The sequence below is a fragment of the Hyla sarda genome, chromosome 9, assembly GCF_029499605.1.
Source record: "Hyla sarda isolate aHylSar1 chromosome 9, aHylSar1.hap1, whole genome shotgun sequence".
Taxonomy (NCBI): Eukaryota; Metazoa; Chordata; class Amphibia; order Anura; family Hylidae; genus Hyla; species Hyla sarda.
Window position 1 is genome coordinate 10,175,497 of NC_079197.1, and position 7,083 is coordinate 10,182,579.

Sequence of the window (7,083 nt, forward strand, 5' to 3'; positions counted from 1 at the left end):
GCTGTTATTACCGGAAATAAAACTACTACTACTACTACTAATGCTACTAAAACTTCTACTTCTACTACTAGTAATAACAATAAATAGTAACATGAAAAACAATATAATAACAACAAAGCTGCTGCTATTAATACTGGAAATAAATCTACTACTACTAATAACAATAATAATAATTACAATAATAACAATCAATATAGTAACATGAAAAACAATATAGCACAAATTATAATAATAATAATGAAAACAACAATTCTGCTGCTGTTTTTACTGGAAATAAAACTACTACTAATAATAATGATAATAATAATACAAAATAGTAACCTGAAAAATAATATAATACAAATTATAGATTATAGATATAATAATAATAGTAACAACAATTTACAAAGAACAACAACCACAACAATAATAATAATAATAACAATAATAATTATGAGCGGTAACACTACTACAACTAATAAGAATGATAATGATAAAAACAGAAGTAATATTAAAAACATAAAATACAACTACAGTAACAATTACTCTAATAATGGTGATAGGAAAAAATCAAAGTGGCAATGAGAAAGATATAAAATAACTGCAACAAAGTTAAAATAAGAATTGTAACAACAATAATTATATTATTATCATTATTATTAATTAATTAATTCATAATAATTATTATAAAAATTATATATATATATATATATATATATATATATATATATATATATATATATATATCAGCCAAAAAAGACAGATTGATTATTACTGTGGTGACTATTAGAACTAATATAAAGTAGTAATGAGACTTTTTGTGATCTATATAGAGCAGTGTTTCCCAACTAGAGTGCCTCCAGCTGTTGCAAAACTACAACTCCCAGCATGCCCGGACAGCCGCTGGCTGTCCGGGCATGCTGGGAGTTGTAGTTTTGCAACAGCTGGAGACACCCTGGTTGGGAAACACTAATATAGAACCTCTTCCAACCCTTGTGCGGTGTTATGATCACGGTTCACTACATACAGACAACTGTAATCCTCAATGTGGCTTCCAGCTGCCAAACTTCCCCCTGAGATTATACGAAGAAAACTACAACTTCCCCTGAACTAACTTGGTTTCTCTATTTTATTATTTATTCTGTTAAAATAATATTAATTAAAAAGAAAATAAATGATATCCAACTACATGCGTAATATCTATATCTATCTATATATACTGACCACAGTGCTCTCTGCTGACACCTCTGTCCATGTCAGGAACTGTCCAGAGCAGGAGAGGTTTGCTATGGGGATTTACTCCTGATCTGGACAGTTCCTAAAATGGACAGCAGAGGTCAGCAGAGAGCCCTGTGGTCAGACTGGAAAGAATCACACAACTTCCTGTGGAGCATACAGCAGCTGATAAGTACTGGAAGGGTTAAGATTTTATTTTATTTTTTATATATATATATATATATATATAGAAGTCATTTTCAATTCTGTTTAACTTTCTGGCCCAAGTGGATAAAAAATAAATAAATAAATAAATAAATAAATAAAATATATGTTTATCACTAGAGTACCCCTTTAAGTGATGAGAATCTGTGGAATTAAAATGACAATTTTGAGTAAATGATACATGGAACATAACGAAGAACCGGCTGGTGCAGTGTGTAGTCTAAGGCGAAGCTGATGAGCGCGGCCATTATTTGGATTTCCCCCGTCAGTCGTCTACCGAGATTTCCTCTCAAGCTTTATTGCAGATTTGCATATAATGGCCGCTGTTCTCTTCCACTATATCATTTATAGGAACCATTATCTTTTCCGACCTGTAATTATTTGGCTCATATCCAGAACATATGACTACACCGTATAATTATAATACACAGGGGCCACCTACCGACAGGCCTCAACTCCATCCCAAAGGCCGACACCAGGTGCACAATGATCCGCCATGAAATGTTTTACAAGAAATGTGCAACTTCCTTACAGTAAGCGCTTGGATCCCTTTACCCCAAGGACCCCCCGTAACCTGTCCCCTCATATCAGGGAAGGGTTTCATGTAGTATGAATAGGTAAATCGGGGGGCAGCTCTAATGGGGCCCTTGGAGAGAGTGAGCCTGGACCAAGCTGGTCTTTGCTTTTGAGAGACCGTACTGTTCACTCACTAGGGGTAGGAAGGAGGGGGCAACAAACACCAAGCCCCTCTGTCCTGGGTCACCATAATGGGCGGCCTATTTCAACCATTGCGATGGATCCTATGCAAAGCAGTACTCAAAGGTTCACGTATTATTCTGCTTTGTTAAAAGGGGAACTCCACTGCCCCAGCATTCGGGCTGGGGGGGTCGGGACTTCATGGTCATGCCCCTCGGGACGTCCCGTCACGACCCCTCAATGCAAGTCTATGGCAAGTCCATAGACTTGCATTGAGGGGGCGTGATGAGACGTCACGAGGGGGCGTCGCCATGATGTCATGACCCCCGCAACCCGCACCTAGCGTTCGGAGGAAAATGTTTCAAACACTGGGGCAGTGAAGTACCCCTTTAAGGTGGCCATTTAAATACAGAAAAAGGAAAAGCAGGGATGAGGCTATGTACTGCTATTACCCTTAAACCAGTAAGGAGTTTGAGAAAACGTAGGGTATAAGGAGCTGAGTATAAGATGTCTTTCTTTTATCCAGGAGCTGCTTGTATCCGATACCAGTTCCACGATGGAGCATTTAGGAACAGCAGAAGACACGAGTGGAAATTCCATAATTCTGGTTTGCCATGTAACTGAGTGTCTGAATAACCCAAGACAGACAGTTATAGTAAGATAATAATCAGTTTATTTAGGACAACAAGTTTCCAGAGCTTCACTCCTCTCTTCATCAGGTCCTTCAATGGTCACTGTTAGAGATGAGCGAACTTACAGTAAATTCGATTCGTCACGAACTTCTCGGTTCGGCAGTTGATGACTTTTTCTGCATAAATTAGTTCAGCTTTCCGGTGCTCCGGTGGGCTGGAAAAGGTGGATACAGTCCTAGGAGACTTTTTCCTAGGAATGTATTCACCTTTTCCAGTCCACCGGAGCACCTGAAGGCTGAACTAATTTACGCAGGATAAGTCATCAACTGCCGAGCCGAGAAGTTCGTGACGAATCGAATTTACTATAAGTTCGCTCATCTCTAGTCACTGTCAGAATCAGAAACTTTTTATATGTTGTACATTTTGGCAAAACTTTCACCTTTCTAATCTACTTAATAAGAAAATGTAATCTCCTGTTTTATAGAAATCATGGCTTATCAAAAAAGACCACTAGGGGTCCCCATACCACCCAGAACATAATCCTGTCCGGCTGCAGCAGCATCTTTGTCCCAACTGAAGCACAGGCAGGGACAAAATCCAGTGAGGGCGGGACTATTACTCCTCTGTGCTCCCTCCTGTCCTATCAGACTGCAGCATGAAAATAGATAGGAGGGGATTACAGAGCAGCCTGCAGTGATTAGAGGAAGAGACCCAGCCCAGCAGACTCAGGGAGGAATTGAATGCTTGGTGAGTGAGGGAGGGCTCAGTGCTTGCCTCGGACATGCCCCTTCCTGAACAGTGGATGTCAGAATGAATGAGCAGCAGAACAGAGGGATTTGGGAACCAAATACAGAAGCTAATATTACAACAACTTTAGGAGAAACCCCCAAAGGGGTACCCTAAACTAAGTCCTTCCCACTAAAGTTTAACTTTTATTAATGCCATTAAAAAATATAAAGATTAATGTTAAATTTGCAATTTGCAAAATGTCCACTAGGTGTCAGGACCACACTGTGATTTAAAACCACAGCTCCAGTCAAGCTCTCATACAACTGGTCTAACAACCATGTTACTAATAAAAAGAGAAAGAATAGTAAAGCTCAGCTCACTCACCACACAGACCAAGTAGAATAGATGAAGGAGTTGCCCAAATTCTGAAGCGGTGGAACTCAGATGAAACGGGCCGTCTGCCCGTATAGATCAACAGGTAAACATTAGAGTATCCAGCTTCTCAGCAAAAAACTGTTAAAATTCAAGCTTTAATGAGATCATTAAAAACACGGAGGATCCATGGGTAAAAACATCCATGCCGATACATTTTGAGCTTAGATCAAGCTCTTAATCATAGCGGCCATGATTAAGAGCTTGATCTAAGCTTGAAACGCGTCGGTGTGAATTTTTCTACCCATGGATCCTCAGTGTTTTAAATGATCTCATTAAAGCTTGAATTTTAACAGAGTTTTTGCTGAGAAGCTGGATACACCAATGTTTTCCATGCTACTAATAGACTGGGACCACTATTAGGGTAATGCCCCTCCGAGTTAGCATTGATATGGTTGTTAGGTGTGAGACTGGAAAACTGCTAGTGAAAATATTATGTTAGCCAGTTCCTTTAACGTTTCACTGGTTCTCCAGCTTCCTCAGAAATGACTAGTGGCTAAACATTAGCCATCAGTCCTTTCTGAGGAAGCTGGGGAACCAGCGAAACGTTAAAGGAACTGGGAAACATAATATTTTAACTAGCGATTTTCCAGTCTCACACCTAACAAACATATCAATGGTAACTCGGAGGGGCCTTACCCTAATAATGCTCCCAGTCTATTAGTAGCATGGTTGTTAGACCAGCTATATGAGAGTTTGACTGGAGCTGTAGTTTAAAATCACAGTGTAGTCCTGACACCTAGTGGACATTTTGCAAATTGCACATTTAACATTATTATTATTATTTTTTAATAATTCATTTTTATTAATAAAAGTTACATTTTAGCACCTGAAAGCTGAACTAATTTATGCAGGATAAGTCATCAACTGCCAAGCCGAGAAGTTTGTGAGGAATCGAATTTACTGTAAGTTCGCTCATCTTTATTATTAATAATAATAATAATAATCTATATATTAATGATATAGAACCAACTCATAATTCATTGTGAAATGAGACTTTTTGTGATCTATATAGAGCAATTTTTCCCAACCAGGGTGCTTCCAGCTGTTGCAAAACTACATATCCCAGCATGCCCGGACAGCCTTTGGCTGTCCGGGCATGCTGGGATTTGTAGTTTTGCAGCAGCTGGAGGCACACTGGTTGGGAAACACTGATATAGAACCTCTCCAGTTCCCTCTTCCAACCCTTGTGTGGTTTAATGATCACGGTTCACTACATACAGACAACTGTAATCCTCAATGGGCCCCCTGAGATTAAATAAAACTACAACTTCCCCATAATTACTTTTCTTTCACTTTACTTTTTTTTCTCCATTTTTTCAGAATTTTTCAATAAAGAAAATGTAACAATCTTTATAAATATATTTTTTTATTTTTTATTTAGAGGCAATATAAAGGGATCCTCTGGGGATACATTTTTGTACATGGCCCTGGTTGGTGCAAAAAAAAAAAAAGTTATACTCACCTCTCCTGATCCTCTGCAGCTGCCCCTCCAAAGCTCCTGGTCTCAGCTTGTTCCTGATACTTCTATGATCCTGTGATGTGTTGTCTCAACCAATCACTAAGTGGGTAGGGACACAGCTGCAGCCAGTGATTGGCTGAGACAACACGTAACAGGATAGAGGAAGAAGTAGGGAGAAACGGAGACCAGGGGTGTCGGAAAGGCAGCTGCAGGGGATCAGGGGAGGTGAATATAAATTATTTTTAATTTTTACACCAATCAGTGATTTATGTTCTCAACTGCATTTGTAACGGTTATGTAGAGCAAAGGTGAGGGAGGAAACTTGTAAGATGGCTCTTTCTCAGCTGAGAGGCTGCCTCAACACATCCTCTCACTAGAGAGGCTATCTTTGCAATGACTCAACTTCTCTACCTTCAATAGAGGGGCGAGGGCTGGGCAAGCTCCAACTTTGCCACCGGAAGGCTTCCTCAACACATCCTCTCACTAGAGAGGCTATCTTTGCAATGACTGAACTTCTCTACCTTCAATAGAGGGGCGAGGGCTGGGCAAGCTCCTACTTTGCCACCGTAAGGTTCCTAGCTACCTCTACCTTTGTGTGTAGAGGTACACCAGGGAAATAAAACTTATCCCCTAGCTAAAAGACTCAGCAAATCACCGGCTGAGTTGGAATCACAGTGTTTAGAATCCCCCCCTGCGATCAGAAACGTATCCCCTATCCTGTGGATAGGGATACGTTTTATATCTGGGAGTACCCCTTTAAAGTAACGCTGGAGATAGCTAGAAACCCTTCAAGAGGGAAAGTAGGGGCTTGCCTCTCCATTGAGCGGAAAAAGTTCAGTCTTTGCAGAGATAGCCTCTCAAGTGAGAGGATGTGTTGAGGCATGTCACCACTATGTCAGAAGTTTCACTACATGCAGACAACTGTAATCCATAATATGCCCCCTATAATTATACATAAAAAACTTCAACTTCCCTATATTTACTTTTCTTCACCCTCTTTTTTTTAATTCTTTCTATTGAGGGGAAGGAAGTTCAGTCATTGCAGAGATAGTCTCTCTAGTGAGAGAATGTGTTGAGGCAGCCTTTCAGCTGAGGAGGAGCCCTCTTATAGGCTTTCTTCCCTACCTTACCATCTTAAAGAATTTGGGGAACCAAAAGACTCTAATTTGGGATTGACTAAAGGGTATCAAAAGTAAAAAAAAAACTTCTGACATAATGTTGACATGTCAGAGGTTTTGATTGGGGGGATCTGGGTGCTGATGCGGAAGTCAAGAGGGAGTCTCTTGACTTCCGCATCAGCACCCAGATCCCCCCAATCAAAACCTCTGACATGTCAACATTATGTCAGAAGTTTTTTTTTTACTTTTGATACCCTTTAGTTAATCCCAAATTAGAGTCTTTTTGTTCCCCAAATTCTTTAAAGGGGTACTCTGTCCCTATAAATCTTATCCTCTATCCAAAGGATAGGGGACAAGATGTCTGATCGCAGGAGTCCCGCCACTGGGACCCCCCGCGATCTCTGTTTCGGCACCCCAGTCATCCGGTGCACAGAGCGAACTTTGCTCTGTGTCAGATGACTAGCGATGTGGCGCCGGAGGCTCGTGACATCACGCCCACTCCCCCTCGTGACATCACGCCCTCCCCCTGAATGCAAGTCTATGGGAGGGGGCGTGGCAACTGCCACACCCCCTCCCATTAACTTGCATTGAGGGG